General features: G+C 44.5%; 1 protein-coding gene across 3 annotated transcripts in view; it reads right to left on the bottom strand.

Moving 5' to 3' along the window:
- LOC134519544 (cytosolic carboxypeptidase 6) overlaps positions 1-16,489 on the bottom strand; it is a 969,057-nt gene that overhangs the window by 333,638 nt on the left and 618,930 nt on the right. The window lies entirely within an intron of this gene.

Here is a 16,489-nt window from a genome sequence, read left to right as displayed (position 1 = left end):
ATAGCCCCGTTACCGCAGGCAACCGGGGACAACTGCGAATAAATCCAGAGTGAACGGCGCTAGGTCGGATGTTTTACAGATACTTATCTGATCTCCTAATATCCTGTTAAATCTCTCAGGAACTACTCAGTAAACCCTACTGCCTATGCGCTGGAAGTGACAGTCTCCTGCAATTAAAAATGTCTGGAAATGGCACTCCGCTCCTCTGCACAATCAATCCAGGCTACAAGCAAATAAACAAAAAGAAAATTGCTTCCTCGGAAGCAGCTGTGGGGCAGCTGGAAAAAGGATGCTCAGGAAACTCAAGCAGAAATGAGTGGCCCGGACTCGCTCCTCACAGCGGATCCCGCCCTGCGGCTTGTCCTCTGTTTTCTGGGGCAAACTCTCACCTGCTTGTCCCTAGCGGAGCATCTACACTGAACTGCCCTGAACCGATAGCAAAAGGCAAAAAAAATAAATGTACCTTTACCTACCAGCATCTCTCCTCTGCTTGCGAGGGTTGTCCGCTGTGCTGGCGATGGTAGGAATAAAGCAAATTAAAATAAATCTCGAGAAGTCAATCAAATTTTTCACCCTCCATCCCTTTGTTGTGAGTGAATGCTGCATGTTCTCCTCAAGTTACCTCCCTAAGCAACAATCCCATTTACTTTTTGACCTCTGTAAATTAAAACAAGTTTGGAGCTCTCTTGGTTCAGAGCTGTGACTCCATTTACTTGTGAAATTGTTTATTCAGGCAATTCCCACTCTGTAGCATCAAAGTTTGTTGTTAATAGTTGCAGACCGTTAATCTACACGATGAATATAACAAAGCTTGTGGAAGAATCCCAAATGGACAAGCATGATAAGAGATGGGAGAAAGAGGCTGGCATAGCTCCAGGTACACGATATTTTTGTGCCTGACCTCTTTAATTACTTGAACACTTAAATTGACTGGTAGATGAGCTTTAGAGCTACTCCAGTGGCTAACAAGGACTGTCATTTTTGTAAAAAAGATGCGGTTTAATTTTTATTCCACAGTAAGGAGGTACATTCACCCAGTACATTTCACCATAGCGCAAAGAGGAAATTAGTTTAAAACAGAAAGAGGAACTTCACAGCACGGCACAAATACATGAATACCTCTTCCAAGTCTCACCATCAGAGAAACAGCATATTGCTAACAAGATATTAGGGGCTGTATTGTCACCTCAAGGTCTCAGACGCAGGGAACCGAGGATGAGGAGTTCGAATGTTGCTCTGGCAGCTTGTTGCAGACCCTTAACCTAAGCGACCATCGTGGAGACCATTTCTGCAGCCCCTCCTCCGGCCGCACTGGGGAAACCAGTGGCAACGGTGTCTGGATAAAAGTTTATTGATAAATGAAGGTTTTACTATTTCCAAGATCAGGTTTTGTTTCAAGCTGTAAAAAAAATCTGCAACGCTCTAAAACAAAAGCAGCAAACCAAATAACTACAACACTTGCATGTTTCTCATTTCATTTGCTGGCTACGTAAAATCAAATATATACCTGCTCTGGAATCACCATCAAGCCGGAGAGATCCTAACTTCTGGGACTTTTCCCAAAGCAGCTGGGAATTCGGCTTTCCTCTGCCAACCCACCTAGAGCCTGTCTCCACTCACTACACCCGAGTATGTTCACTCAATGAGAAGTTTTGAAATCCCTCAAAGATTTTCGCCAAACACCCGCAACTCCCCTCACCCTGAGATTTGAAACTGGAGGGTGAAAAAAGACGGTTTTCCAGCTGCAACTTGTCTCAAATCGTGAGGCCAAGACAGAATCCCCCACTAGTTTTTGTGTTAAATCCCCCATCTCAAAATTAGCGATATCTGCTTCTCCAGAAATTCACATTCAGGAAGCAAAAAATTAACCGATCACACTGTGATATTATCCTGCACTTAAGAATTGAAAAGACCTTGGAAGCGTGAATTAAATCTCACAAAGTGCAAAAATTTGTCATTATCATGCACATTTACTGAAGAAAAAAGTTCAAACGCTTGAAATAATGTTGCTCTATTAAATGATGAGAATATCACAGGAGTTTATAAAGCAGAGCTCCCTCCCGAAATCAGTGAAAACTACCTAGTTCCACATTACTGACTTGTGTTAGCGACTTAGTTTTGATTGATGCTCCTTATTTTTTTTTACTACAAAGTAGAGAGTTGGTCCTGACCTTCCAGGCTGATCTGGAAAAATAATTCTTTACTGACGTCCCGTCAATCCAGAAAGTATCAAAACCTGAGCCTGAAATATCATCCTTCAACCTGAGATATCTCTACTGCTGATGAGAGATCCGCAAGATGGATTAGGAAGAATTTTGCCTTTGGTTTGATGTTCAAATTAGATTACTAATTCACAAAGTCCTTTTACTGCTTAATAAATTCAGATGAAAAGGGAAGATACAAATTCTCACAGTTCTCTTGCTACTTAATACATTCAGATGAAAAGGAACGATAGAGCAGAATCAACACATGCACTAATTTATGCAGATCTTTCCCTAGCTTCATGTTTTAAAATGTCTTTTTAGATAAAAGGCCAATAATACTCAGCATTTTTCATCTTCAAAGTGCTTTGAAAATATTAACTAGTGAATCGGCATAGCATACCCATCAGGTCCATAAAGATTAGTATCCCTGTTTTAAAGAGTAATTCCAGGCAGAAAGGTTGCGGGATTTCCTTGCTAACCAGAAGTCAATGCCAAGGATAGGTGCTAATTAGCAAATTCATAACTCGCAGTGCAGCACTTAGATTACGTCCCATGCTCTAAGTCATTCCGCGTGTGTGATGCGTGTGTTAAATCTTGATAACGCCACGCTACTTGAAGTTTAAAAGATGTGAGAAATGGGCATCTCGTAGAAAATCGTGCATGTGGGGAGGGAGCGGGGGGGGGTGTGTTTCAGCGGCGCGGCCTTTTGTTCAAGAGCAACGCTGTGAGGAGCTTTCACAAAGTGGAAGGGATCTGTAGCTATTACACTCAATCGAACTCTACGGACTGGCCTGCCATCAGCTCCACCAGAGCTCCCCAAGTCGGAGGCAGCCCCCCACTGCTGCATGGGGTTTGGGGACAGGTTCTCGTGGAGACGGGGTCCAGGAAGGGCATCCCGCATTGCCCCAGCAGCAAACCCCGACGAAACCCTTGATCTACTCGGCAAGCGGCTCGCGCTGCACTAAGCTTCGCCCTCTCCAACCACCCCAAAGCAGGCAGCGGAGGTGAAAAGAGGAGCCAAACACGAGCCAGAGGGTGAGCGGGGCGAGAGCAGAGCTGATAAGCAGATTCAGATGTTCTGATTAGTGCCAAGGGTTATGCGAACAGATGCCTATCTCGCACAGAGAGCACAAACACAGTTACAGAGAGGAGTTTCTACAGTTTATTTCGAAAGGAAGAACACTTGCTAGCTCTCCTACTGACAGTTTGCTCCTGTCGCCGTGGTTCAATCTACACAACGCTGCTGGAAAAACTTTCACTACGAGCAGCTTCAGCGCTTCGCCTTTTAAGTTCATTATATCCTTCCTGTTCATTATTTTCTTTCTGTAATATAAAGGCACTTTCATGCATGATCCGCAGATCATCAACAGTGAAGCAGAGAGACAGGGGTGCGCCAAGATGGATGCGCGTTAGATTCACCTTGACTGCTCAAGGCAGGGAGTGTGAGAAGAGGGAATATCCCATAGAAAGACGAGATAACAAAGAAATGCAAGAACCAGCCGATGTGAAAATCGTAATGACACATGGATTTGTGGGAGGGCATATAGAGGTGTCTTCTTTTTCTTGCCGTTTCTTTTCTGTTTTACACCACAAGGGACTCCAGAAATGGACAACACAGGGGAAAGGGCAGACATCTACGTGAAAAAAGCCAAGCAGAACATATTTTCAGGCTGCAAACAGCTCATATGCAGCACCGGATCTTGCTGTAATATCAGCGTACCGAAGGCTCTGAGAATTCATGCAGTGCTTGGTTTTTCGAGATACAGGGTGGTATTGCGAGTTTCTTTGGGGAGCGCCCGCCGGCAGAAACAGAAGCGTAACGGCAGCTTCTCCAGCCATTCAGCAAAGGCTCGGTTGTGCAAGGTTAGGCGCTGCTGTGCCGGCACCACGATGGGCTCTGGGCCAAGAGGTGAAATGCCACAGAGATATTCTACCCCAAGGCCTCTGAGACAAACCTCGGAGCCAGAAAGAGGAGTTCGCAAGAGTTCAGCGTACAATAGAACGCCGCTTTGCTTTGCCCTTCCCTACAGCATCAAACGTTAGGGTCGTGCCTTCGCTTTCAAAGCCTTTCGAAACTCTCAGGAGACCTCCAAAAATGTTGCCGGTGGTTTGGCTGCCAGAGTGCCGAAACCGCTGCTGATGGCTTTGATCACAAGACGAGACAACCCCGTCTCGTGGCTTCCTGGTGGAGGGGCTTCCTCCTCCTGCCTGTTCTGCCATATCTCGCAAGCACGTTGCAAAACCTTTGGAGCAACGGCAGCAATTTCATTAGGTATTTTCTTAGCGCCTAGCACGGCAGGATCCTGGATAAAGGGAGGACTCTCTGCTGGCTGTAGCTACGCTTGATGAGCGGCTACCACACCTAGCCACCACACAGCCAAGCGATTACACCTCCTGGCGCTGTTTTGCCCCCCGCCCCAGTTCTTCTGCCAGGATGAAGCCCGACACCAAATCCAAGCAACGCAATTTTGGAAGGAAAGAGTTCAGCTCTGAACCAAAGGCTGAATGTCACATCTCAGCACTATCTGTAATTATAACTCTTCATCGCTACGTCTCCGAGACCAAAATGCTAGTCTGTTGTGAAGAAAACAGGCCCACCCCCAAACATTTAAATGCTTTCTAAACACAGTGCCTAGCTGACAACACACTTTATCGAAGGTTTAGGCTATCAAAAGAAGGCTGTGTGCTCCACGAGAAAAGTAATATCCGTTTTAGCTTTCAAATATTTTGGCTTTTTTATTAAAAATGTGTACAACAAAAGCCTTACACTGTTGTCATATACAAAGGAGATAACAAATGGCACATACAAAGCAGATAACAAATGCTAAGGAGTGGAAATCTGTCAGCTACTAATATCAAAAGGCTACACAGAGAATGAAAGGCAAAAAAGTTTTTCCCCGTACGCTGTTTATAGTCTGAGCAAACCAGAACGAGCCCGTTGTACCTACGGTTCCTCCATCCAACGAGTACTTGTCGCACGGACCACTGCCCGAGTCAACGCTGAATTTAAAAGGCCTTGTCTAAAGGGACGAAGGCATATTGAAAATACTTCTTGCTTATATGAAAAATAACATTCTAGACTATTGAGAGAGAGAGAGCGCGCGCGCATTAAAAAACCCCACAGATTAGTGTTTCACTGAGCCTTATGCTTTCCAAGCAGTATGCGAGGAGACAGCCATTCCCACAGTACCGTGCAAGACAGAAGCATTATCTCAGCTCTATGCCTGGGAAAAATGACACGAGAGCCACCACAGTGTCAATGAAAGAGTCATCTCCAGTCCCACAGCTGATAACACGGGAGCCCCTCAGCCCCACAACGGGCAAACATGCAAAAACCTGCAGCACGAATGCAAAAAAATAATACCCTGAGAGACGTGAGTGGCAGCGGGACAAAGCTGGGAGCCACAGAGCAGCCAAAGCTGCAGCTCCCTCCCTCCTCCGCCCCCTCCCTGGCTCTGGGTCCGGCCAAAGCCGAGAGCTGCCGAGCGCAGGGAGGCAAAGCCTGGTGGCCTGGCAGCACCTCACCTCTCTGGGAGGCATTTCCTGACTTCCAGGAGTTTCTTTTTAAAATTGTAAGCTCTAATTTGAGAAAGAAACACAGGGGCTTGGTGCAGCAACTTTGAATAGTTCACTGATTTCTGTGCTGGAAAATCCCACACACCCATTGTCAGATGACATTAGGCTGATCAGCTTCTGACTCCGGTCATATGCTCTCCCACATACAAAGGCAGAAACGTCTGTCTCTTGTGGCTCCAGACCTGCAGAAAACCAGAAACCTCCACAAATTGCGGTAATTGACGGTTCCAGGGAATTTAATTAATCTTACAATGTAATAGCAGAAAGCTTTGGGCAGAATGGATGCTTGTTGGGGTAAAAAAAAAAAAAAAAAAATGAATCTGAGGCTAATGCTTTAATTTCTAATAATAAAAATAATAACACATAAAACCCCCAAAGATTTGCTTTAACTTACTGTTCAGGTAGGGTCAAAAAGTAACGTATTATTATTACCTCTTCACCCCAGGTTTAAACCAACATGTGGTTTAAGTCTGTAGTTTTCTAAATGCAGTGGTGTTTATATACATCTATGTAGCATCTATGTACACACTACTGGCAACGTACGGCAAAGCACAAGAACACAAAAGTGGAAAAATCACAGCGTCTGCAGGCCAGGCTGAGATCCCCCTGTCGCTGCCCCGGCCTGGGCAGGCAGGAGGGAGAGGGCTATAGCCAAGAAGAGATGCTGTAGCTCAAACAGAGCAGCAGGCGGGCTGTGGAAATCAGAGGGCAAGGTTATGAAGACAGGCAATGATTGTTTCTAGCCTTAAAACTATGATCATTCCTAATAATTAGAAATAAATTAGCAGGAGCCTGCTTGAACTTTTTTTTTTTTTTTTTAATCTGCTGCAAACAAAGGAGCAGTTGGGCTATTTCATTTACAACCTTACAAACCTTTTAAGGCTTAGACCCTCTCCTCCTAAGGCATCGGTACTGAGAAAAAACTACTCCCTTCTTCCAGCTCAGTGAGTCATACGCATTAACACCCTCTTGAAAACAGCGGCTGAGCCTCTGCTCTAGGAGAGAAGAGCCACTGGAAAGTACATGAAGCAGCTGGTCGTGTCTGCGCTGGGTGAGAGCCCAGGCCTGGGGAGGGCAATTCCCTCCTGCCACCGGCACAACTGCAGAAGAAGTTGTGTTGTTGACAGGGAAAGAGGCACAACTTTAATTTTCTGATCCTCTAAACGCTCTTCTCCGGTGCCCAGGTACTCGCTCTGCTGCACGTGGATACTCAGTGGGTTTCCTGCAATTCCTTTGGGCTTTTTGCGGACCGACTCTCTTTGTTACACTTTTCTTGCCCCCTTTCTCACGTGGCAATGTTATCCACAGTTTCCAGCATTGTCCACCAACTAGTCCTGGCATCTACAGACCTCAACCAAAGGACTCGTAGCCACAAGTCTGTCTGTCTGTCTTCCCTCACCAGCTCTGAGCTGCCTTTGTAAAATTGCGTCTCGTATCTGCAGGCACTAATTGCTCATTCGTTCACCTCACAGGTATAACAAGTTTCTCCATGTGCAGCACAACTAATAAAGCTTCGTTTTCAGCAATTCACATCTTACACCCTCCACCTGCCCCCCAACACAGTTCTTCTTGCAAGCCCGCTACAACAGTCCGGGTTCATCCTTCATCCACTCAGTACAACGTCCTCCTGATAGCTTCTCCTCACCCAGCATCCCCAGTTCCTTTTCTCGTTACTCCATTCCAAGTCAACAGCCCATATCCCTGTCCCGTGTCTCTTAAGACCTCCCTGCAGCATGCCTGCACCCCATTCACATTCACCAGTCCTGTCCCATAAACCCCCCAGTTCTCTCCTTCGTCACTCACTTTTAATCAACCTCAAGTCTGACAGCCAGCAACCTACGGAGTTACTATGGACAACGGAAAGCGACAGGTCTGATGGAGACAAGCAGAAATCAGAACCCACAAAAGACAGCAATCTAATTTACCTAAAGAGACAGAGTAAAGAAAATGAGAGAGACCTCTGGAGTCTCCTATAATATTCCAGCAAGGGAAGGTGACAGATCCTTCAAGAGAAGGATCTCTTCTATAGCCAGAGAAATAAATGGAGAGGAGAAGGAAAGCCAGAAGAGACCAAGTACAGAAGAAATTTCAGTAACACAGGAAGGACAGAAGTCACATCAAAGATGATCTAGGATGCAATCAGTTAGAAGGACCTCAAAATGAAGACAGCTCGTGCCAATGAGTTTGGAGTCAAAAGGCGAAAGGGGCGGTACGCCAGGCAGCAAGCGGACAATCACTTTTAAGATGATTGAAACATTTTGAAAGAGGAAAATACCAACACAGGTTGCTCCAAGCAACCAAGGCAACGAGTTTAACAAACCTTTGCCACACAACGTCTCCGGTTCCAAGTCCCTCACGTAAGGAAGGCAAGTGCTTCTCTGAAAGGGTTTTGTAAGCTATGAGCACACAAGCACAGAATAAGCCTCACTTTTAGATTATTTTACAGGAAGATTAAAGTAAGATTTCTTTTTTCCCCTTCTCTCTTTTGGAAAGATACATACAACTTTTTATTTTTGCCTCAAATCACAGCCAGGCTGGCTTTGGGGCCTGAAATTACCCTGCTTTTCTCATTGAGAAGATGTGATGAGGCCACAAAGAACCAGAGTTCATCAAGCCTCCACGAAAAATATTTCCTACCTTTTGTTCAGCTCTACCCCTACATAAAGGACTTATCTTTTCACACCTCAAGATCCTTTAAAAGGTAAATTACTTTTGACAACCTCTGCTTCTTTTTTGGTAGGGAAAAGATGGATTTCTGCTGTTTTACATCACTATTACTGATGATTTGTAGGCCTATAAAGATGGCAAATGAAATGACGTTTGTTGTTTTTTTCCCCTGAACCGGTATTACACTTTTCTCCCTTAGACCTTTTGGACGGGCTGGCATATGACAGCATTTCGTTTGTATTCCAGCCAAACGTCACGCTATCTAGTGTCATATCAGGTAGAACAAAGTTCGACAAGGAGTCAGACAAAGTCAGAAAACACAGGAAAATAGAGGCGTTTGGGATTTCTAACCAGCACGCAGTATGTCCACGGGCAATGGCTTCAAGGTTGAAAAGACGTCACTTGATTACCAGAGCATTTGTATATGTTATGGCTGCTGCGAAAACAACTACCGCTGCATCCAGTCATCAGAAAGCTCCCAGTGGAACGGTTTATTGACAGAGGAGACTTGACTTGACAGGAGAACTGGCTATTTCACCGGCTTCCCTTTTCTGATGGAAAAGTTCAAAGCATTCATATGAATTTCTATCTATTTGGGTAGAAAGGAGTAAGTTTGTTCAACTTGTTAAACCACTGGAAGGGGAAGCACACAATGAAATGTGCTCCCATGCAGGCAAACAAGATTTTTGTGGGCAGGGAAGAGGAAGGTGTAGTTAAAGTTGGAGAAAACTCAAACTAGAAGCATGGGCCGTTGCATTCAGAGTCCAAATATTTGGCATTTACAGAGCAATAACTGACCTGTGAATAGGACACTATTTAGAAATTAAGAATGGTTGTCTACAAAAGGCAGTTACAGGCTAATAAATCGGTACTCACAGCTGGTGAAATGAAATATAGAAACTTATGGCTCTGGGAGAGGTAATACATTCAACGCTTTAAAAATCATTATTTGCCACCTCCTCCCTCCCAACAAAGGCACATTCTACATCAGGTATTTGTCATCCTTAGTCACCAACGCTAAGTTCATTTAGTGACACTGCAACCACACACCTCCGCCAACTAAAGTTACGGTGTCCTTCATTACCACGAGCATCCCAGTGTCCGCCGCTACACTGTGAGAAGGTTCATCTCATCTCCCAGGGCACTCAGGGAGGACTTGAACGCATGCCCACAGCGTTCTCACACAAGCCACCCTCTCCCAAGCCATTTGCTTCGGTCAAATTTGCCTCACTTTTGGTTCATTGATGTCCACCTCTCTCTCTCTCTCTCTCCAGAGAGTGACATTTTAATTGAGTATGTCCTTTTTAGGTCTCTCAGCTCCCAGACTCAGCCAAACAGCTGGGTAACTTTGGCTGGAATCCAGAATTAACAGAAGTTGTTTTTAACCTCTTGATACAAAGGCATTTTACACGGTTCCCCCATACGACCTCTGTGCACAAGAGCCTGCTATTAGAATTAGCCACCATATGCAAACCACCGACATCCTGAGGCAGGTGCCCAGAGGCGCCTGGCCACAGCCCGGTCCTGTGTGGCATTTGGGCAGTATCATGGACCAGCAAGTTATTCTCACCGCTTCTGAGCCAAACACATCCTAGTACAGCCCTGGAAGCAGCAACGCTCTGGAGATGCCCCCGGTGCATTTTCAGAGTGTTTGAGTTTTAGTTCTTAGCGGTTTAGTGTCCAAGCCCTCTCCTAGGGTAAGACAATCACGTTTCCTATCTCCGGTGGTGTTGCACTGCATCCTGCCCGCAGCTGCGGTGCGGCAATGGGACCGAGCTGCCCGGCACGGGCAGGGCCGCTGCAGGGGCGAGAGAGAGGGTTTGAAGCAGAGGTGTGAACCTCACCACCTCGGTTGTGATCGACAAGTAGAAGCTGCCAACGTTACGTTGCTCCTCGCTGCCCCGCGGCAGCAATCTCTGCTCCCACGTGCTCAAGTGTGGTTGTGTCTGAGCTTGGAATTTACCGATGAAAGGACTTTGAGCCCAAAAGTTTGTCTAGTTTTTCCAACTTTCCAGCTCTCACATGAAGCTATTATTGCTTTCTACAAACCCGACTTCCTTTGAAAAATCAGGACTTTTCCACCTAAGAGGTTAAATGAGGACATGGGTACGGACTCGCCGATGTTGACGTACATAACTTCTCAAGTAAATGTATGTCGCGTAGCGTGCATCGGTTGGCTGAAGGATACAGGTGCTGTGCCACTTGCCGAGAAGGTATTAGTAAGGACTCGGCCGTGCAGGGTAGGCTGTTCATCTTTAATTGCAGGGTCACGCAAAGCATGAGCCGTTATTTGCTTGCATGAGCAACTTTGTCAGCAAATGGCTATTCAGAGAGGAGCAACCTGGCCTGCATCCCATTCTCGGAGGCTACATTCCCCATTTTAGCCATCAGGACACAAAATCTGGAAAAGCTACACACATTTGAGCCCGCATGCTTGACAGGCCCCCAAATATTTGTGTCGATTCGGTAATTCAAGAGATACACTGGTAATCACATAGCTAAATATCAGTTGGCCTTCATTTTTTTCTCATTCAGAGAGGACAGAATGAGAAATCATTAGTCTACTTTTGGCTTCGATACAAAAGAGTGCATTCTCCGAGGCAGCGACCATCCATTCCATCAATGTTAGCAGAGCACTTACAGCAGCGAGGTCCTGGTCCAGGACTGGGGTTGCTAAGCAATATGGAAATACAAATAATAAACGAGTAACAGCCACCTGCAAAAGATTACACGCTGAATTGTACCTTACCGTGAAAGCTTATGTTTCAAACTTCATCTTGTTTGGATTCAAATTTGCTGAAATTAAATTTAAAAAGGAGGAATGATTATTGTACAGAATGTTTTGAGATGTGTAAACACTTCCTTTTCTATTACTGTGATTCACTTTCGGGTTTGTTTTTTTCTGTAAGGCATTTAAAGCATGCAGCTCTGTGGAATACAATGGCTGGTTTACTTATTACAGCAAAGGCTCGAAACTGCATAAATATATTTTTCTGTCGACGCGTATTTGTGACTCCCATATTTAAAAGGTGACTGTTGTTCTGTGTACAAACCTGTTGTTAGCATGACTGATGTCAAAACAGTGTTTGCACTCCACATCGGAGAAGATTAAAAGCTGCTCCTAAGAAAACCTCTTTACAATGCCCAACAATGTAAACATACCGTACTGGGAAATCTCTCAGAAGAAACTTCCTCTCAAGGCCACCTCAGATTCGTTGTCTCCGTTCCAAGTTTGAGCAATACTGTTGCTACCGTGCATCCCTTAAGAAGGCAGATTCCTTCTCTGTAGGCTGGGTTTGTAACCCATTGGAAAGCTTCCCATTGACTTTAATAGGCATATAGCGCTGCTCTGCACCACGTCCCACCTCCAGGGCCAGTCAGGGCTGCGGCTGAATCGCACAGAACATGTAGAGATTAGGGAATGCAACAAGATCGTCAGATTTGAGGCTTCGGGAGTAGATTACATTGTTGGAATTTGATCCAGATAGTTAAAAAGAAAAAAAACCCATGCTTTTAGTTAGATTTGTGTTGCCCTAAGACCGGGGAACAAGGGCAGGTCTGTGATTCGGTGTAAATAGGAAACTCCCACAAACAAAACTATTTTGGGGTCATTCTGGTTTCAGGTGAAATGGTGGGGAAAGGGAAAAAAAAATCCCTTTCTTTCCAGCGGGATCCCAATAACACAAGTCACTCTAACCCTGGGCATCCACCTCACCCGCAGCGGCACTCAGGCTCCTGTTCTTACCATGTGCCGGCAGCCAGTAACCCTCCCTGCGTGCCCTGCCACAGCAAAGCCCTGAAGTCGTTTGGCTTTTATTGGCTTGCAGAGAAGAGGCTTAAGCTCGCACTTGCTGTAGACCAAACGCTCTCCTAAAGAACTGGTTACACAAAGGTACGATTTGCTAAGCTGCAGCAATTTCATTGCAAAATTTGAACCTTTGTCATCAAAAGCTTATCCTGCCTAGGGACAAACACTATGCTCAACCTTCGTACACCGCTGGGGTAGCCTTACCCTGTACCCAAAACAAAGGAAAAAAAGTAATTTGCACAATTTTAAATCTTTTTTTTAAATTTTTTTTCTTTTTTCTTTTTAAGGTGAGAAGCTTACAGTTGGAATGCTTTCTCCCTGGCTCAGAGGTAGGAGGGTGGATTCAGAGGAGGGACAGGTAAAGCTGTGCGCAGACCCCAAAGCGGCAAGTTCTGTGGAAACGTATGTTTTGGATTCTGGAGAAATGAAGCAAGTCAAGGCGGTGCTGAGGCAGCAGAGGAAATTATGCTAATCCGAACTACGAGGGAGGCGCCATGTTACACAGCGGATGTGAAGCTTAGCGTTCGTTTTTTCATGCACACACTCCCTGTAACTTGGTTCCTCAGGAGATTTCACTCCGCATTATTACTTAAGCTCACGATCACTCCATGCTTCAAGATTAATCTGCAAAATAAACACAACAGCGACAAACAGAATTGGGGGCATCAGGGAATAACATGGATATTTGTTTTTTTTTCCAGAGATATTACTCGTGCAGTTCGAGAGTTGGAATGTTTCAAATGAATCTTGCCAAAAGTCCTCAAGATAAGTGCTATGGAAACAGCAAATACGGATGAGTGTGACATTATGTACTATCAGCTCACCTGAGCTATTCATCTTTAATAAATACATAAATAAAAACAATGGTGAAGCTCAGCCTGGTATTGTAACAGAACCCGTGGAAAGTACGCATATGGTACCCCAAGAAAGCATATCTGTCAAAATATCAGTGGCTAAAATATCCAGGCTTCACTTTTCAAAGCTACCCAAGAGCTTTGAAAGCTCAGTTCCCATTAAATTTATCTTCCAGATCCCAGCCTCAAGTTTGCACTGACATATACCACATTTTCTAAAAGCCTTTGGATAGTCTCCTGATAAAAAGCATACAGTGTTTCTTGACTTCCAGAGCAGAGGACGTGGGATTATGTCATCAGTGCTCATTTCTGACTCAAGGCATGAAGCTGAACAAGTCGCCAGCTCCCTGTTCCTGAGCATTATCAGTCATTTACCATTAGGAAAAGTACCTGCCCCACTGGGACAATCTGAGGCTTCATTTAATGTTAACAAACAGTTTTAGAATAGGTACAAATCTACATAAAAGCAAAGACAGTTTCCATACGAGCACTGGTTAAGCATAGGTCCTGGAGACACCTACTAATGGCACCATACTGGAAGGTAACATCAGTATGATGCACCAGCAGAGAAATATCAGCTGGGTAGAAAAGATCCCTCAAGATGACTTTCAGAAGTGGAATAACAGATGTGAGATTAAGTTTGACAGCCCAAAACCAAGTTCCTACAGACTGATAGGAAGTCTGGTATATGTTAGGAACTCAACAGAAGGATAAACAACTTGGGCAGAGCCATTGATTACTGCTGAATTATGAGCCCTCAGCATGACAAAGCCATGAAAAGCACAGAAGATATTTCTAGAAAAAGGCACTTCTAGAAAGATAACGTCACTGTGTAATGTACTGTTACCACCCCAGATAAAACTCAGTACAAAGCATCACAGATGAAGAAAGATCAGACAAAGTACAGAAGCAGCTGACTAGGATAAGAGCAGATGAATCGGTGAGAGTACCTCCCAAGCGAAACTTAAAAGACAGTTTCGTCTAGCAAAGGTAGAATGGGTACGATCTCTCATAAACTCTTCAAAGACAGAAAAAAAAGCCGCTAAATCTTGTCAGCAACGTTTGCTCAAGAACAAATAGACGTGCTGCTCATGACTTAATTCAAACTGGAAGCCAGGGGAAGGGCGGGAGGGAAATACTCAAATCCTGAAGAACAATGTTCTAGACTTATCTACCATTATGTGTAGAAAGAGCTAAATAGGAACTGACGTGGCTGCATAATGTTGGGCCTTTGACAGTACGGGTCCAGTAACTTCAATCCTGTGTGACAAAGCCCAACAGCAGGTCCGTACACCTTCAGTACGACGGAACGGTGGAACAGATATTCTTGGAGAAGAGTGCCATGCTTCCCCCAACAAAGAAGTTGATCTTATATTTTATAAATGTTTCCTTTCCGTAACAGACTGTAGTGTTTACTATAATTCATCCCAAATATCATTACCTTATTCCTCCATTAACTTAAGCCTTCCAAATTAAACTGAATTATCCGACACATTGATGCACTTATCTTTGATTTGACCTGCAGCAATGCAATGCAAGCTACAGCTGGAATCGTTATGTCACTGTTTATTCCCTCTTTCAAGGGAAAAAATACATATATATTATGATGTATGAATTTCTGATTTGATAAAGTACTTGTGCTCTATTTAATACATCCTTCGCTGGTTTTCAGTGTTAATAACGCACCCAGGATCCATAATGCTCAAGAAAGCACTCACATTTTCTACCATCTTCTTTAACGCAGAAAATTCGTTTGCATCCTTCTACAGGCAAAATAACTCCAGATGAATTTAAGGACACAAGAAAGAGATTGGCACGTAGCTTACAGCACTGCGAGACAGCTAGGGATTAGCAACAACAGGACTTTCTGTCCTGAGCTCAGACTCCACTAACCAGTGCCGAGGGATTCATGGTTCTGCAAGGATGTAGGTCATGCCAGAGGGGACACACAAAGTCCTACAGGAGCCCGGAGGCAATTAAAAGCGGTGATGCAGCTGAGCATCACCACAGGCAGTGAAAAGGGACTTCCCCTGAGACTGGAAATCGCAGAGAAGAACCATCTATTCATCCTCCATGTCTCTGACAAGAAGGGATGACTTGGTTGTAAAGCCTTTAAAATGCAATGAGTCACTTCTCAAAAGAGGTCACTGGTTGCTGAAATTTTGCTCAAGTATTTAATAAAGAGAAAACCCTCAAATAACAAATACGAATTCCTTTAATCATACTGTATCTGATTCTTCCAGTAATTACATTTGGGGTACCTGACAGTACAAGTAGGTAATTCTGATATGCAGAGTAGAGGCAATACTGGCCAATAAGACGTCCTGCTGCTAAAAAAGCCCCACTAAAGTTCATTTCGCAGACCAGAAAAGAGCTTAATTGTTAGCCAGCAGCAAAAGATTCCCAACTTTTGCAGAATTGCCTACATATTCTTCGTTCAAAGAGAAGAAAGTGCCACGCAGGTTCACTGAGGAGTGGGCTAAGAGGAACTTCTCACTAAGTACGGAGTCAGGAGAACCCCACCCATAAGCGGTGGGTAAGCAGGGAGACCACGAGAGCAACTTCTGCACCGCCCATAATCCTGCAAAACGTCATCAAGGCCTTGCCCAGAATGTTTAATAATACGGCAGCACCGGGGAGGGATCGTAAGAGAATCAACTGGTTTCTGCCCTCAGTATTACAACACGCGCTTGAACTGCCCTGAGCTTACCCCCTCCCATCATTAAGTTTCTAGTTAGTCAAAACCGACAGAGCCCCTCCCAAATCATGTGGGAAAGGGCCCCCTTCGGTCACCCCCAGAGAGAGAGGAGGCCCGGATTAGGCAGAATATTACAAGTATTTTTCTCTTGAGCTCATCAGATGAGGGCTGTCATGTTAACTGGGCCAGCTCACCGTTGCTGTCCTCTCCACCGTTTGTAAACGAAACCTGGGTGAAGCAGCACGTGAGCTTTGAATTGGCAGAGGTATGAATTTCAAATCAATAGGAAATACAAAAATATCAATCGGCGTTTAAGAGTGAAACATTAATTACTTTTCAAAAGGTGCGGTACACAAATTTCCTGATGCCGTTACAAATAGAAATAAGCCAATAACATGATTTGATAACATTTATAAATGACTAAGTTAATTAACAGGGAATCTTCAGAGGGATGATGAAGAAAATTTAGAAGAACCTTGTCTGACACTATTTGAAATTCTCAAAGGAAGGGACTTGTAAAAAAAGATTAATTACAAGCTTTTTTGCTTTACCTTGATAAAATTTCTGTTTACATATTTAAGCTGGTTCTGACCTTCAAAATTCTAGCAAAGAACAATTTTCATTAAACCATCTCAGTGGAGGAAGCTGGCAGTTCCTCATCTTGTCTCTGAGGTTAACTGAG

The sequence above is a fragment of the Chroicocephalus ridibundus genome, chromosome 8 (genome assembly GCF_963924245.1).
Source record: "Chroicocephalus ridibundus chromosome 8, bChrRid1.1, whole genome shotgun sequence".
In the NCBI taxonomy this organism is placed as follows: domain Eukaryota; kingdom Metazoa; phylum Chordata; class Aves; order Charadriiformes; family Laridae; genus Chroicocephalus; species Chroicocephalus ridibundus.
This window is presented reverse-complemented; position numbering and strand designations above follow the sequence as displayed.